Genomic DNA, 14,738 nt, shown 5'->3' with positions numbered 1-14,738 from the left:
TCTATTGCTCTCAGTTTTCTGCCATGTGAGGACACAACAAAAAGGCCATTACCAGACAACAGAGCCAGTGCCTTGATTTTGGACTTCTCAGCCTCCAGAACTGTCAGAAAATAAGTTTCTGGGCCAGGCACCATGGCCCCTCCTGTAATCACAGTATTTTGGAAGGCTATGGTGGATGGATCACCTGAGGTCAGGAGTTCAAGACCAGCCTGGCAAACATGGTGAAACCCCATCTCTACCAAAAATACAGAAAAATTAGCCAGGCGTGGTGGCACTCGCTTGTAATCCAGCTACCCAGGAAGCCGAGACAGGAGAATTGCTTGAACCCAGGAGGCAGAGGTTGCAGTGAGCCTAGATCACACCACTGTACTGCAGCCTGGGCAACAAGAGTGAAAGTCTGTCAAGAAGAAGGAAAGAAAGAAAGAGAAAGAGAGAAAGAGAGAGAGAGAAAAAGAGAGAGAGAAGAAGGAAGGAAGGAAGGAAGGAAGGAAGGAAGGAAGGAAGGAAACAAGTTTTTGTTCATTACAATATACCAATCTTGAGTGATTTTGCAGCAGCCCCAAATAGACTACCATCATTTGATATGATCCATTTAAAACATAAGAAAACTAATCTGTGGAGGTGGAGGGCAGAGTTAGGATAATTGAAATAGGCAAAAGGCAGCTGTTGGTTGCTGAAAAATTCAGTATCTTGGTCTGAGTTTTGGCTATATATATAATAAGCCATAAGCTGAATAGGTTTCATGTGTTTTATTTTATATAAATGAAGGCTTAAATTTAAATACAATAAAAAAAAGAAGTTTCTCCTAGATACTTCCTATCCTCCAGTACATTCTCTCTCTTCCTTAGGGTTGTTTTGTTTTGTTTTGTTTTTGAGACGGAGTCTCGCTCTGTTGCATCCTGAAGATTATTAGGACTTCGATGGACTGGATGGCAGAGTGAGTCTAAGTGCCACATCCCTCCGTTGCTTCCTCTGGGTATGAGAGAAGAGAGGTACGTTTCTTGTCCTTAGGGAGGTAGGCTCGACCAGGAGGGGACCTGGTTCATTTCAGCCAGTCATGGCTTCCAGAGCACCTCGCCGCTATTTCCATCGCTCAACAGACAGGCTGAGCTCTTTGGAGGAGTACGTGATGTTGGATTTTGGTTTGCACTTCAGGAACTGCTGATACTGTAGCTTCTGAGGGAGCTGCAGGGATTTCACGATTTCATGCGTGCCTGTGTTAAAAGTTAGAAGCGGGATCTGCTGGCATCTTTGAGACTGAGCCTGACGGTGGAAACATCTAATTTTATTAGATTTTGCTTGAAATGCAAAAGATGAGAAAAAAGTTCCCGTTTGCTCCACATATTTCTCTTAGAATGAAGCGATTGAAAGTGAACTTAACCCTGAAGAAATTCCCCCTGGCGTTTGCAAAGAGCTCCTTTATGCCTCACGTCCAGCTTGGCTCAAAAGGACTCTAAAGAGCCGGAGAGCTGCTGCGGAAAGGCGGAGTCACAGTACAATTGGTGTTAACTACGTGTGCAGCCACCGTCTCCTTAGTCATATTACAGGTGCAGAGGCAGTATAGGTGGATCCCTCACAAGTCGAGTGGGTTGACCTCAGATTGACTTTAGAGATGGTTTGTGACCACCTGATAGATGGTAGCCGTTACAGCATTTAGAAAGTGAGTAAAAGAAAGGATGCATACGGAGGCCCACACGCTTGCTTGGCTTCTGCAGATGGAGAGAGAGAGGTCGCTTTTCTGCCTTCTGGGTGTTGAGTAACTTTTTTTTTTCCTTTGTTGGCATGAAATAGAGCTGAAAATAAAAGCAGACTTTTAACAAGATAGTATTAACATGCTTGCAGAGTATTTCCCTGTAGATTTCTGCTTAGCACGGTGATACCACAAAGAGCTCTAATCTGGAGGTATGGGTTGTTCCCTAGCTTAGAAGGAGGTCAATCCTGGAGAGTAAGTACCGTGAGGTACAAAAGGATCCTTTGGGATTGGAAGAATAAGCATTCATTACTTTCATTTATGTAAAACAACAAAATGAACTTTCTCCTATACTGACTGACCTTGGCCCCTGGAGTTCAGAGTGTTTGCATCTCACACCAGAAGCTTCCTCAGAGGACCCAAAGAAGTACTTTTTACTTCCGCCAAATTTCAGCTGAGGTGACTGCTATCTTTTCATCATTTGCTGTGTGTTTGTAGTTAAATCATTTAAGTTTCAGAGTTTGCAGATCTCCAATGGAAAAAGTGACCACCAGCACATCAAATAGTCAACCCCTGGCAGTGTAATCTTTTAGTGAAAGGTTGTAGGGCTTCTGCAACCTGGTTAGGGGGAGTTAGAAAAGGAAACAGAAAAGGACTTGAGCCTTTTAGCTTCCGACCTGAAATCAGACTTGGGCCACACAGTTCTATGGTTTCTGATGATTTCATTTACAGCTAGAAATAGGCTGGATGGCCAGGAATACTACTTGCTTCCCCCATGCATGGTCCATGTTAGTGATTGATGGGACTGCTTAGAAAGAATAGGTGGATAATCCTAAACAGCAAATAACCTCAAGTGAATAAACATGACCCACCTCTGTGTATGAGAGAGAAATGCGGAGGCCAACACAATTCACCTTGACAGAAAATTCCAAAGTTGGGGAATATCATGGACCGCTTCTTCCTGGCGTCCTGGGGAAGAAAACAAAACCTGGAGGTACTGGGGATTGGGCCCAGGGCCTCATGCATGCTCTACCACTGAGTTCTACCCCCTCGGCAACCTAGATCCTTCAGAAAACCCTTTGGTGACCGCCAATATCTGAGCCTGCTCTCTGTGTCAGGATAATCACGATGTTTCCAATTCTGCTGTTAATTCCCTACATGAAGCGCTTCCTCTTTTAGGCACGGCTATACCAAAAGAAAGGTAGCTTAGCCCGGCACGGTGGTTTATGCCTGTAATCAGAACTTTGGGAGGCTGAGGCGGGTGGATCACAAGGTCAGGAGTTCAAGACGAGCCTGGACAAGATGGTGAAACCCTGTCTCTACTGAAAATATGAAAATTAGCCAGGCGTGGTGGCAGGTGCCTGTAATCCTAGCTACTCGGGAGGCTGAAGTACAGAATTGCTTAAACCCAGGAGGTGGAGGTTGCAGTGAGCCGAGATCATGCCACTGCACTCCAGCCTGGGTGACAGAGCGAGAGTCTGTCTCAAAAAACAAGAACAACAACAAAAGGTAGCTCAGTGGTAAAAATAAAGGCACTGTTCCTGATTTGTGGTCAGCCCAAGATCAACTCACCACAAGGCGGGCTCTCCATCTTGTTAGACTTCCTGGAGCATACTTCCATTCTATCATTTGAGTGTGTCCTGGTATACGACATTCTCTTGCAAATTTTCTGATCATAATTTTCTGTAATCTTTTGACACTTGGAAGCATGTTGGTGTCTCATATAGTCAAAAAATAAACCTGACTCAAGTGTGTGTGAAAATACCCTAAAACTGAATACAAATAGAGGCAAACTAAAATTGCATTGTGAAACAATAACATAATCCAACTGAAAAGGAAAGGACTGATCTATGAAAATGGTTTATACAGTTTGTTGTTCTAATCGTAAGATTAAAAAGAATTGCAAACAAATCTTGAATTCTGTATCAGGGTTATTTTTGTAGAGCTAGGGCTGTAAGAATTCTGAGATTTTGTGTGAATTTCAGGATTGGGAAAATGAGTGTGTGTGAGCAAGTGTGTTGTTGGAACCAGACTGTCACTGTAACAGAAAGAAGGTAAAGAATAGTCCTGTTGGTGTTGATGGGAATTGGAGGCATCAGTATGAAATTATACATATGTAATTTTATAGGCTGGGCACGGTGGCTCACGCTTGTAATCCCAACACTTTGGGAGGCCGAGACGGCAGCTGCCTTGAGGTCAGGAGTTCCAGAACAGCCTGGCCAACATGGTGAAACCCCGTCTCTACTAAAAATACAAAAATTAGCCAGATGTGGTGGTGTGTGCCTGTAGTCCCAGCTACTCGGAAGCCTGAGGCAGGAGAATCACTTGAACTTGGGAGGCGGACATTGCAGTGAGCCAAGATCCCACCACTGAACTCCGGCCTGGGCAACTTAGCCTTTTCTCAAAAAACAAAAAAAAAGTAAAATTTCCCTGCAGATCTGTCTGCTAACTAGGTCTAGAAGAAATACCTCAGAAACAATGAACAAAGATAATAATGTTTTGATTTTCAAATACCATTCCCTACTAAAAGGCACCAGAGATAATAATAGAAAGTAGCTACTAGTGTCAACTACACTGACTCCAGGACTGGGCCAGGGAAACTACAAGGTGAAGCTAAGATATCTTGCTGTGCCAGAATGATGGGGATGATTGAAAAGAACACAGAAGTGGGCTTGAAGGGAATCTCATTGACCAAATCTGACACACTTTGAGCATTAATGATGACAATAAATGATTATCAATCTTGGGAACTTAAATAAATAAATATGGAAGATGGGAACACTTTCCTTACAGTGGGATGCCAGCTAATAATTGTGGAAGGAAGGATAAAATTTGAAAATCCCCATTAGAAAATTAGAAAATCTGGACACCATCAGAATGCTGATAAGTGCAGGCATAATTTATAAGTCAATGCTAAAAGTATAGGTAGAATTTTGATGAGGATCAGGATATTTATATAGTCTCAGAGTATTTCCCTAGAGCTTACTTATTGATTACAATGGGGAAGATGATATTTTTGCAGGGAAGAAAAAGCAGCTACAAACTTAACCAAATGATCAAAGCTAACTTCACTAATAATGGGGAAAACTGACATCACATGCCTCTTGGTGTGATAGAAGATAACATGATTTTTGTGACATTTCTCCCAGTTTCCATAACCTTAATCTTATCATAAGTAGCACAAATTAAGAAACATTCCATAAAACCACTGGCATATACCCTTCAAAAACATCAATGTTGTGAAAGACAAGATTGAGCAACTGTTCTAAATTAAAGGAGACTAAAGAGTCAAGACAATTAGATTCATATGTGTCTGTGAAATGGCTCCTAGCTTGAGAGAAAATTTCTATAAAAGATTGTATTGATACAATTAGTTAAATTTTTAAAGATAATATATTAGATAATACTATTTTATCAATGCTAAGTTTACTGAATTTGATATTGTGCTGTGTTAAGGAATTGATCTTGTTTTAAGAAATACACAATGATGAATTTAGAGATTAAAAAGATATAATGTCAGAAAATCATTATCAAATAGTTTATAGAAACAATCTTTGAGATATATATATCTCAAAGTATGTATATATATATATATATATACTTATATATATGTGTATGTGTGTGTGTGTGGGTATATATATATATGTGTGTGTGTGTGTATATATTCCTGTTGGGAGCAAGCCCCCCAAAATCTGGCCATAAACTGGCCCCAAAACTGGCCACAAACCAAACCTCTGCAGCACTGTAACATGTTCATAATGGCTCTAATTCCCAAGCTGGAGGGTAGTAGGTTTATGGGAATGAGGGCAAGGAACACCTGGCCCACCCAGGGCAGAAAATCACTTAAAGGCATTTTTAAGCCACAAACAATAGCATGAGCGATCTGTGCCTTAAGGACATGCTCCTGCTGCAGTTAACTAGCCCAACCTATTCCTTTAATTCGGCCCATCCCTTCGTTGCCCATAAGGTATACTTTTAGTTAATTTAATATCTATAGAAACAATGCTAATGACTGGTTTGCTGTTAATAAATATGTGGGTAAATCTCTGTTCAGGGCTCTCAGCTCTGAAGGCTTTGAGACTCCTGATTTCCCACTTCACACCTCTATATTTCTGTGTGTGTCTTTAATTCCTGTAGTGCCACTGGGTTAGGGTCTCCCTGACTGAGCTGGTCTCGGCATATTCCACTGTTGCTGATTGTTTGGTTGAAGAGGCAAGATGTTCGGAAATGATCCCAAGATGTGGACAATATGTGCTTCTCAGGTGGTTCCCATTCCATTTTAAATGTTTCCAGGCAGGGACAAAGATACAAATTTCTCAGTATATATTCAAATCTAACAGGTGTTTTATTCTATTTTCCTGCTTACACTCCCTGTTTGTGAGTCAATCAACTAAGGACATCTGAAGGAGACAGAATTTAATTCTCAGAGTCAGGAAGTGATGAGAGACTGCTTTGGTAGGAAAAGTAATAGTAAATTTCTTCTTTCTTGCATAAATAAAGAAGAAAAAGAAAGAAGAGACAGAGACAGGGAAAGAAATAGAAGGCATAACAATCCTAAATATGTATCCACCAAACAGCAGAGCTGCAACATATGTAAAGATAAAAATACAGTTAACTTTAAAAGAAATAGACAAATCCACAATTACTTTGGAGACTTCAAAACTTCTCTCATAATGATTGATAGAACAACTAAACAGAAAATCAGCAAGAATGTTGAAGAACTAGGCCAGGTGTGGTGGCTCACGCCTGTAATCCCAGCACTTTGGGAGTCTGGGGCAGGGGAATCATGAGGTCAGGAGATCAAGATCAACCTGGCTAACATGGTGAAACCCAGTCTCTACTAAAAAATACAAAAAAATTAGCCAGGCGTGGTGGCAGGTGCCTGTAGTCCCAGCTACCCAGGAGGCTGAGGCAGGAGAATGGCGTGAAACCAGGAGGCAGAGGTTGCAGTGAGCCGAGATCGCAGCACTGCATTCCAGCCTGAGCAACAGAGTGGGACTCCATCTCAAAAAAATATATATATATTGAAAACTCAAACTCAAAATCATCTTCAGCCACCAGAATTCAGTTAACATTTATAAAACAGTCCACACAAGAAGAGCAGAACACACATGTCAAATCCACACAGATTATAGGTCAAGGTAAAACATATCCTGGGCCATAAAACAAACCTCAACAAATTTAAAAGAATTAACCAATATGGTATGTTGCCTGACCACAATGAAATTAAACTAAAAATCGGTCACAAAAAGACGACAGAAAAATATCCAAATGCTTGGAAAATGAACAACACACTACTAAACAGTTCATAAGACAAAGAGAAAGCCATAGTAGACATCAAAAAATAAGTTAACCTGAATAAAACTGAAAATACAATATATTAAAAATTCCAAGACATCCTAAAGGAGTGCTGAGAGAGAAATATACAGCACTAAGTGCACACATTAGAAAAGAAAAAAGGCCCAAATCAGTCCTCTAAACTCTTACTTGAAGAAACCAGGTGGGAAAAAGAGCAAAATAACCCAAAGCAAATAGAAGAAAGGAAATAATAAAAAATAAAAGCAGAAATCAATGAAATGCAACACACGCACACACACAAAAAATAGAAAAACAAACAAAAAGCTAGTTCCTTTCAAGGATCAATAAAAGAAGAACTCTAGCAAGACAGAAATTTTCAGCAGAGAGATGACACAGTTTACCAACATCAGGAATAAAAAGAGGAGATCACTGTAGACTCAGACAACATCAAGAGCATAAGGGATGCTGGGTGCGGTGGCCCACGCCTGTAACCCCAGCACTTTGGGAGGCTGAGGTGGGCGGATCATTTGAGGCCAAGAGTTCCAGACCAGCCATGGCCAACATGGCAAAGCCCCGTCTCTATTAAAAAGTCAAAAATTAACCAACCATGGTGGCGCATGCCTGTAATCTCAGCTACTTGGAAGGGTGAAGCATGAGAATCACTTAAACCCGAGAGACAGAGGTTGCAGTGAGAAGAGATGGCACCACTGTATTCCAGCCTCAGCGAAGAATGAGACCCTGTCTCACAAAAAACAAACAAAAAAACCCCAAAAACCTCTATGGGGGGAGGGGAGGAGATCTCTTAGAACTAAAAATGAAATACAGCAAGGTCACAGGATAAAAGTCTACAGAAATAAATTATATCTCCAAATAATGGCAATGAACATGTGGATAGTGAAATTTAAAATGTATTTCCTAATAGCTAGAAGAGAAAATTTGGAATATTCCCAATGCAAAGAAATGAGAACTATCTGAGGCGATGGATGTGCTAATTCCCCATATTTAATTATTACACATTGTACGCATCAAAACACCTCTCTGTGCCTCACAAATATGTGCAATCATTATGTGTCAAGTAAACATAATTTTAAAAATACATTTTTTAGGGCCGTAGTGGCGGTTCCCGGGACCGGGGCCTTTTGTTTGGAGTGTCTGCGTGTTTGTGTGTGGGCGGGGGCCGAAGCCACCAGGTAGTCGGCCTTCCCAAGCTTGCTCCATCCCAGCCGCCCCTCGCGGGGGTGGGGGACCGCCCTGTGGGCCGGGCATCCCCTCAGGCGCTGCCGCCCCGCCCAGACTGAGGGGAGGAACCCGCCAGGCCTCACCTAGCGGCCCAGCCACCTCTGGAGTTGCAGCCTCTGCTCTCAGTGCTCCAGACCCGAGGCCGTCCCTTGCTCCTGGCGCCGAGGCCATGAAGATCAAAGATGCCAAGAAACCCTCTCTCCCATGGTTTGGCATGGACATTGGGGGAACTCTAGTAAAACTCTCGTACTTTGAACCTATTGCTATCACAGCAGAGGAAGAACAAGAAGAAGTTGAGAGTTTAAAAAGTATTCAAAAATATTTGATTTCTAATGTAGCATATGGATCCACCGGCATTAGGGATGTACACCTTGAACTGAAAGATTTAACACTTTTTGGCCGAAGAGAGAACTTGCACTTTATCAGGTTTCCAACCCAGGAACTGCCTACTTTTATCCAAATGGGAAGAGATAAAAACTTCTCAACATTGCAAACGGTGCTATGTGCTGCAGGAGGTGGTGCCTACAAGTTTGAAAAAGATTTTCGCGCAATTGGAAACCTCCACCTGCACAAACTGGATGAACTTGACTGCCTTGTAAAGGGCTTGCTGTATATAGACTGTTGGTTTCAATGGACATGCGGAGTGCTATTGTTTAGCTAATGCCGCAGAACCTCAGCAATGCCAAAAGATGCCTTTTAACCTGGACGATCCCTACCCACTGCTTGTAGTGAACATTGGCTCAGGAGTCAGTATTTTAGCAGTCCATTCCAAAGACATCTATAAACGAGCGCCTGGGACAAGCCTTGGGGAGGGTACCTTCCTGGGTTTATGTAGTTTATTGACTGGCTGTAAGAGTTTTGAAGAGGCTCTTGAAATTGCATTCCAAAGGTGACAGCACACAAGCTGACAAGCTGGCCCATGATATTTCTGGAGGAGATCATGAAAGATTTGGTTTGCCAGGTTGGGCTGTAGCATCTAGTTTTAGGAATCTGATTTATAAGGAGAAGTGAGAATCTGTTAGTAAAGAAGATCTGGCAAGAGCTACTTTAGTTACTATCACCAATAACTTCGGTTCTGTGGCACGAATGTGTGCTGTTAATGAGAAAGTAAACAGAGTTGTCTTTGTTGGAAACGTTTTATGTGTCAATACCCTGTCAATGAAACTTTTGGCATATGCACCGGATTTTTGGTCAAAAGGTCAACTGAAAGCCTTGTTTCTAGAACATGAGGGATACTTTGGAGCAGTTAGTGCACTTCTTGGGCTGCCAAATTTCAGCTAAAGCACCAGGTCTCTCTCTCAGCTAATAAATGTCATCCAAGAGGAACTGAAACCAGAGGCATTATTACTGCATTGTTTGTCACTGGCAACCAAAGGATAAAAGAGGAGCATAAGCTGCTGAATGTTGCCATATTAAGGGAGAGAATTTAGTAACGTGAAAAAAAAATAATTTTAAAAAGACAGTAACTGTATAATCTCTGACAAAAAGGAAATACTTAGACGTAAATCTAACAAAATCTGAATAATGCTGAAAAAGACACAATGCAATGTAAGGCGGGCGTGGTGCCTCCAGCCTGTAATCCCAGCACTTTGGGAGGCCGAGGCAGGTGGATCACCTGAGGTCAGGAGTTCAAGACCAGCCTGGTCAACATGGTGAAACCCCATCTCTACAGAAATACAAAACTTAGCCTGGCATGATGGCAGATACCTGTAATCTCAGCTATTCAGGACGCTGAGGCGGGAGAATTGCTTGAACCCGGGAAGCAGAGATTGCAGTGAGCCGAACTGCACCATTGCACTCCAGCCTGGGTGATAAAGCAAGACTCCGTTAAAAAAAAAAAGAAACTTACATGATGTAATGTACACAATGCTGAAGAAATAAGTTTAAAAAAACCAAAAATACAAAAAAAAAAACTAAATAAATGGAGAGATGTACAGTGTAACAGTTTGCAAAACTCAACATGGTAAAGATGGCAGTTCTTCTCAAATTGACATATAGGTTCAGTGAAATTCTTATCAAAATCCAAGCAAGATTTTTATTCTAAAATTTATGTAGGAAGTTAAAGGAATTAGAATAGCTAAAATAATCATTAAGAATAAAAATATAAGGGGAAGAAACAGTCAATTTGACTTCAAGACTATCGTATTACATTGTTGTATGCTTGTATCATTGTATAAGAAAGGCAGGAAGCAAGTCCGGGCCCTCTGGCTCATGCCTGTAGCCTCAACAACACTTTGGAAGACTGAGGCGGGAGGATTGCTTGAGCCCAGTAGTTGCAGATCAGCCTGAGCAACAAAGGGTGATCCTGACTCTACCAAAAAAAAAAGAAAAAAGAAGCTGGTCACAGTGGGCTTGCGCCTGTGGTTCCAGATACTCAGGGAGGCTGAGGTGGGAGGGTCACTGGGTCCCTAGATGTTGAGACTGCAGTGAGCAGTGATACTACCACTGCACTCCAGCCTGGACTACAGAACAAGACTCTGACTCAAAATTTTGTTTTTTTGTTTTTGAGACAGAGTCTTGCTTTGTCGCCCAGGCTGGAGGGCAATGGGGCGATTTTGGCTCACTGCAATCTCTGCCACCTCCCAGTTTCAAGTGATTCTCCTGCCTCAGCCTCCCGAGTAGCTGGGATTACAGGCACCTGCCACCACACCCAGCTATCAACAAATAATTTTTTTAATAAAAAAATTAAAAGAATGTCAACATTATGCCTTATACAAAAATGAACTCAAAATGGATCAAGGATGTAAACATAAAATGTAAAAGTATAAAACTTTTGGGAAAAAACACGGAAGAAAATCTTTTGGATCTAAGGCAAGGCAAAGAGTTTTACAGTTGGCATGGAAACATGATCCAGAGATCTTGTACAGCTGGTTCTTCTCTTCCTCCTTCTCTCTCCTGCTGTGTCACTTCCTTTGGGTGATGCTGAGGCTGGAAACAGGAAATGCAAATAGGAGAGCATTAAAGGCAACTAATTGGGTTGTGTCTTTAGTTTTTTTTTTTTTGAGACGGAGTTTCTTCCCTCTTGTTGCCCAGGTTGGAATGCAATGGTGCAATCTCAGCTCACTGCAACCACCACCTCCTGAGTTTAAGCAATTCTCCTGCCTCAGCCTCCCAAGTAGCTGGGATTACATGCATGTGACACCACGCCCAGCTAACTATTTGTATTCAGTAGAGACGGGGTTTCACCTTGTTGGTCAGGCTAGTCTCGAACTCCTGACCTCAGTTGATCCACCTGCCTCTGCCTCCCAAAGTGCTGGGATTAAAGGCATGCGCCACCACACCAGGCCTGTTTTTAATTTTTATTTGATCAAGAAATGAGATAAAAAGAAAGAAAAAAGAGAGAGAAAGAGAGGAAGAAAGAGAGAATGGAGAAGAGAGAAGAAATGAAAGAAAGAAAATTGGAAGAGTTGAATTATAGTTCTTTGAGGAGTGGATTTGAGGAGTGAGTCAGAGAAAAGTAAAAAATAAAAGTACACAGAGTTGAACCCAGGGCCTCAAAAATGCAAAACACATGCTCCTCTATCACTGTCATATAAAGAAAAATCCAAGCTAAAATAAGAAGAGACAATGTCAAAAGAAAGACTATTGCAATAGGAGAGCACTCAGCAATCTAAGCATCTCAAAATCAAACAGAAAACGCTTTCCTTTTCTTTTCCTTTTTCTTTTTTTTGAGATGGATTCTTGCTCTGTCACCCAGGCCAGAGTGCAATGGCACGATCTTGGCTCACTGCAGCCTCTGCCTCCTGGGTTCAAGCAATTCTCCTGACTCAGCCTCCTGAGTAGCTGGGATTACAGATGCAACACCACGCCTGGCTAATTTTTGTATTTTTAGTAGAGACGGGGTTTCACCTTGTTGGTAAGGCTGGTCTCTAACTCCTGACCTCGTGATCCACTCGCCTTGGCCTCCTAAAGTGCTGGGATTACAGGGGTGATCCCACCATGCTGGCCTACGCTTTTCTTTTATAGGTAGGGAGGGCTAGGCAAAACTTTAGCAAAACTTTTAAAGGAAATAGGGCAGGCAAGGGGGATAGGACTAGCAGGATCTGACACCTAGTGTCTCTCTTGTGGTCAGCCAAAGAGAATAAGCAGATAAGGGGCAGAGTCTGCTTTTTAGTGCTTACTCAGGCTTGGGCAAGCAGAGTTCAGGAGCCTGCAAGGAGAACAGTAGAAGAATGGAAGAAGTTTAGGGGCCTGATTAAAGTTTGGTTAAAACAAAGCAGAAAATAAGAAATGGTTTCCCGTTGACCAGCACTTGGTCTTCACTAAGCTACACACCTAACTCTTCACTGAGAGCACTTTGATTTTCTGAAGCTTCGAATCCTTCATGATTTGTTATTCGTGTTAACTGTAAAAGATGGACTTACCACTTTTTTTTCTGCATAGGGCTTGTGATGGAAGAAAAGTAGTAGAAATAAAAATCAGGTAATAGCTGCGTGCAGTTTACATTGCAGTTCTAAGCAGATTAATTGTTAAAGCTTCAGTCCTCTCTTATGAGTAATAAGAATCAAGTCTTGATTTGGGGCGTTTCTGATTTCCTTCAGAAATATCTTACCCTAGGAGGCAAGGATATTAAAAGTAAGGTTTTCCCTGGCTAAATACTTTGTGTTTTTTTTGCTCAAGAAGATTTGACAAGATTTGTTGGCAAAAACTGACATTGGGAGAGACACAGAGAAACTCATTTAGCATTTTGTTAAGAAGGGTCTCCTTTCCAGGAGCGATGGCTCATGCCTGTAATTCCAGCACTTTGGGAGGCTGAGGTTGGCAGATCACTTGAGGTCAGGAGTTTGAGACCAGCCTGACCAAAATGTCAAAACCCCGTCTCTAGTAAAAATACAATTTTAGTATTTTCAGTATTTTAGTACAAATACTAAAAATAAAATTTTTGTATTAGCTGCGCATGGTGGCAGGCGCCTGTTACCCCAGCTACTCAGGAGACTGAGGCAGGAGAATCGCTTGAACCCAGGAGACAGAGGTTGCAGTGAGCCGAGATTGCAACACTGCACTCCATCCTGGGTGACAGAGTAAGACTCCCTCTCAAAAAAACAAAACAAAACAAAAACAAAGAGATGGTAAATCCAACCCCACCCCTGACGTAAGGTGAATACAAACTTCACTGGCTTTCCTAAATTTGAGTTTTTGATTAAGAATAGGCAGGGAATCCCAGGAACAACTCTTCCTCCTCAGCAGGTGCCTGACCCTGGGACCTCCCAAAACTTCTAGAGCAGTGCTTTGCCAACTTTAGAATCAGAGTCACTTGAGGGCTTATTCAAACACGGGAGCCTGAGCCCCATACTCAGCAGTTTGATTCAACAGACATAAGGTTGGGCCTGAAATTTATTATTCTGCTTGCAGCACCCTAATCTCCCACCCCTTGCTCTCCTGTGCAGTGTCCACTGTGGCTAACATGCCACCGTTTGCCTTGAGAGAACCAATGGATACCAGGAAATTATAGAAGAAAAAGTATGAAACAAAAAGAAAATACATGGCGTGTGTGTATTACCTTCCTCCGAAAAATGTATCTCAAAACAAACATATGATTGGTCTGGAGGCACACACACAGCCAGTCCTCAGCTAAGCAGGTTTCACTGACAGTATCCCTCCTGGATGCTGGTTATAGATATTTTTACTGGACAAAAGAATCAAGTAAGGGCCTGTCAGCCTCATAGAGTGTATCTACCATGCCAGCCTGATAGGCTGGTGGACTAGGAACAAACATCATACTCTCTTGCCTCTCAAAGACACCTTAATTCAACAGGAAGTAAGTACAGAAAGAACGGCAGTTTTGAAACCATACACCATTGGAAACCCTAAAAGGTATCTTGAGGGCATAGGATTTCTTGGGATTTTTTTGTGAGAAGTCAGGGACACCAAACGGAAGGACCAGCTGGAGCCGTGGCAGAGAAACATAAATTGTGAAGATTTTATTTTAATATGGACATTTATCAATTCCCAAATAATACTTTCATAATTTATTACACCTGTAATCTCTTAATCCTTTTATCTTCATATGCTATGTACATCACCTCAAGACCACTGTGATAACTGTGTTAACTGTAAAGATTGACTGTAAAACATATGTGTTTGAACAATATGAAATCAGCGCACATTGAAAAAGAACAGAATAACAGCAATTTTTAGGGAAGAAGGGAAGACAACCATAAGGTCTGACTGCCTATGGGGTCGGGCAAAAAAACCATATTTTTCTTCTTGCAGAGAGCCTACAAACAGACATGCAAGTAGGGAAGATATCACCAAATTCTTTTCCTAGCAAGGAATATTGATACTAATATTCTGGGAAAGGAATGCATTCCTGCGGGGGAAGTCTACAAACAGCTGTTCTGGGAATGTCTGTCCTATGTGGTTGAGATAAGGACTGAGATACGCCCTGGTCTCCTGCTGTACCCTCAGGCTTACTAAGATTGGGAAACTCCACCCTGTTAAATTTGTGGTCAGACCGGTTCTCTGCTCTCAAACCCTGTTTTCTGTTGTTTAAGATGTTTATCAAGACAAT

The 14,738-nt window shown here is 41.9% G+C and overlaps 1 long non-coding RNA gene and 1 pseudogene across 2 annotated transcripts; one reads left to right on the top strand and one right to left on the bottom strand.

Annotated features, from left to right (window-relative positions):
* Positions 1-1,768: 1,768 nt before the first annotated feature.
* Positions 1,769-13,010, bottom strand: LOC115834072. Of its 2 annotated transcripts, XR_004029189.1 has the most exons (3): positions 12,592-13,010; positions 2,563-2,659; positions 1,769-1,793 (listed from the first exon to the last, which is right to left on the bottom strand). It is a non-coding gene; the product is annotated as an uncharacterized LOC115834072 (long non-coding RNA). The 2 variants fall into 2 exon arrangements; XR_004029188.1 differs by lacking the exon at positions 12,592-13,010 and having other exon boundaries at positions 2,563-2,982.
* Positions 8,397-9,860, top strand: LOC100592084 (annotated as a pseudogene).
* Positions 13,011-14,738: the final 1,728 nt, after the last annotated feature.

Source organism: Nomascus leucogenys, unplaced genomic scaffold (assembly GCF_006542625.1).
Source record: "Nomascus leucogenys isolate Asia unplaced genomic scaffold, Asia_NLE_v1 001405F_38312_qpd_obj, whole genome shotgun sequence".
Classification (NCBI taxonomy): Eukaryota; Metazoa; Chordata; class Mammalia; order Primates; family Hylobatidae; genus Nomascus; species Nomascus leucogenys.
This window is presented reverse-complemented; position numbering and strand designations above follow the sequence as displayed.